The sequence below is a fragment of the Colobus angolensis genome, unplaced genomic scaffold, assembly GCF_000951035.1.
Source record: "Colobus angolensis palliatus isolate OR3802 unplaced genomic scaffold, Cang.pa_1.0 Scaffold6, whole genome shotgun sequence".
NCBI classification, from domain to species: Eukaryota; Metazoa; Chordata; class Mammalia; order Primates; family Cercopithecidae; genus Colobus; species Colobus angolensis.
Window position 1 is genome coordinate 18,783,465 of NW_012119598.1, and position 3,099 is coordinate 18,786,563.

Genomic DNA, 3,099 nt, shown 5'->3' on the forward strand with positions numbered 1-3,099 from the left:
GTAGAGACAGGGTTTCACTGTGGTCTCGATCTCCTGACCTTGTGATCCGCCCGCCTCAGCCTCCCAAAGTGCTGGGATTACAGGCGTGAGCCACCACACCTGGCCTCTCTGAAAAAATTTTAAACTGTCAAAACAACTTATTAAAACCAATGTAGTAAAAACATTATAAATCAAAAAAATCTTAAATTTTTATAGAGACAAGATCTTGCTATGTTGCCCAGGATGGTGTCAAGCTCCTGGGCTCATGCAATTCTCTTGCCGTGGACTCCCAAAAGTGTTAGGACTACAGGCATGAGCCACTGTGCCCGGCCTCCAAGAAAAATTTTTTTTTTTTTTGAGACTGAGTTTCGCTCTTGTTGCCCAGGCTGGAGTGCAATGGCGCGATCTCGGCTCGCTGCAACTTCCGCCTCCCGGGTTCAAGAGATTCTCCTGCCTCAGCCTCCTGAGTAGCTGGGATTATAGGCATGTGCCACCACTTCTGGCTAATTTTGTGTTTTCAGTAGAGACAGGGTTTCTCCATGTTGGTCAGGCTGGTCTCAAACTTGCGACCTCAGGTGATCCACCCGCCTCAGCCTCCCAAAGTGCTGGGATTACAGGCGTGAGCCACTGCGCTCAGCTAAAATCTCTTTAAAGGAGAAAAATCTCTATAATCCCATCATCTTGATATAACGTTTGTAAACTTCACTTTAAACCATGATCTCTGGGAGGAATGCATTATTCTGGAAACTTTCCAATCCTTATCTTTTCCTGTTGGGTTCTAAAGAATCTAGGCAATGAAAAACAAAGGGGGTTGTTGCTCCTTCTCCCTCTTCCATGGGCAGTGCTTCCCATAGTATGGCCCTCAGATACCCCGTCTCCTGTTACTCTATGGGGGTGCAAGGGGATGGGGAGGAAGGAAGGGTTTGTGAATACCTTATTTCCCCTATTGCACATTGTATAAAGCAAAATCTTAGGGCTGGAGGGCAGTGACTCCTGGGAATTTGAATTTTTTTTAAATTTTAATTTTTAAAATTATTTAAACAGAGAGAGGATCTCGCTCTGTTGTCCAGACTGGTCTTGAGCTCTTGGGCTCAAGTGATCTTCCCGCCTCAGCCTCCAGAATAGCTGGAACTACAGGTGCAAGCCACCAAGCCCAGGTGAATTTGAATGTTTTTTTTTTTTTTGAGACGGAGTCTTGCTATGTTGTCCAGGCTGGAGTGCAGTGGTACGATCTTGGCTCACTGCAACCTTTGCCTCCCCAGGCTCAAGGGATCTTCCCGCCTCAGCCTCCAGAATAGCTGGAACTACAGGTGCAAGCCACCAAGCCCAGGTGAATTTGAATGTTTTTTTTTTTTTTGAGACGGAGTCTTGCTATGTTGTCCAGGCTGGAGTGCAGTGGTACGATCTTGGCTCACTGCAACCTCCACCTCCCGGGTTCAAGTGATTCTCCTGCCTCAGCCTCCCGAGTAGCTGGGACTACAAGCATGTGCCACCATGCCCGGCTAATTTTTGTATTTTTAGTAGAGACGGGGTTTCACCATTTAGCCAGGCTGGTCTCGAACTCCTAACCTCTGGCAATCCATCCGCCTCATCCTTCCAAAATGCTGGGATTACAGACATAAGCCACCATGCCCGACCGTGAATATGAATTTTTAAGAGGCCTGCCACACCCTCCTTGCCCCTAGAGTTTGTAGCACCTTTAGGTTTGAAAACAAACCTAATCTTTTTTGGAGATGGAGTCTTGCACTCTCGCCCAGGCTGGAGTGCAGTGGTGTGATCTCAGCTCACTGCAAGCTCCACCTCCTGGGTTCACGCCATTCTCCTGCCTCAGCCTCCCGAGTAGCTGGGACTACAGCCACCACGCCCAGCTAATTTTTTGTATTTGTAGTAGAGATGGGGTTTCATCGTATTAGCAAGGATGGTCTCAATCTCCTGACCTCATGATCCGCCCGCCTTGGCCTCTCAAAGTGCTGGGATTACAGGCGTGAGCCACTGTGCCCGGCCGAAGCAAACTTAATCTTACACTAAAGAATTAAAGAGTCTTTGACACTGGCCTTCTTGACAAACAAGGGTTGAAAAGGTGATATATACCAGCCATGTAGCTTCTGCTTTAGTCCAGGTAAAGAAAGTTGAAGACCTAAACAAATGCATGTATTGCTTGCAAGAACAGTGCTGAGTGACTCTATTATTATTCTTATGTCAGGAAAGGAAGTCTTTTTCTTCTTGTCAGAGATGACTGTTTAGGTTTTGGCAGTTCAGTAATGAGTATGCTGTATATATGACCATACACTGAAATTTTAAGGGCTGGTATGGAAAGCAGGGGCAAAAGCGTTGGGACAAAAAGCCACATCAATGGAATAACTTGCTCAGCAAAACAAAGGGATAGAGTAGCAGCATGATTATCTTACTTTTACCAAGCCTCTTTCTAGCTCTGTCAGTTCTTTATTTTGCTAAACCATGACTCTCCTTTTACAGTTGGGGGACCAAACAAATGAATGTGAAGGGGAATCAATGGTGGCACTTCAGAGCAGAATGCTCAGAAGCAGAATATCTCTTATTTATGTAATTTGTGATTTTCCTTCGGAATAGTGGCAAAAGCTCGTTTTGTTCTCATATGAAAATTAACCAATATTGGTCAGGCACAGTGGCTCACACCTGTAATCCCAGCACTTGGGGAGGCCAAGGCAGACGGATCACCTGAGGTCAGAAGTCTGAGACCAGGCTGGCCAACATGGTGAAAATACAAAAAAATTAGCCATGTGTGCTGGCACGTGCCTGTAGTCCCAGCTACATAGGAGGCTGAGGCAGGAGGATCACTTGAGCCAGGGAGGTGGAGGCTGCAATGAGCCAAGATCGTGTCACTGCACTGCAGCCTGGGTGACAGAGTGAGAGCGATACTCCATCTCAAAAAAAAAAAAAAAAAGAGAAAATTAACCAATATTATAAACTAACCTGAGTTACTTCCAAAGTCCAAACTTCAACTGCTGGTGGAATTTGCCTATACCACCCCAAAGCACTTTTTCACCTACAGGCACCAAATGACTGTCTTTTTCCAGTTCTACGATATATATGTTTTTCTTTCCACATTTTACCATCTCTGAAATTGGGATGTCTTACAAC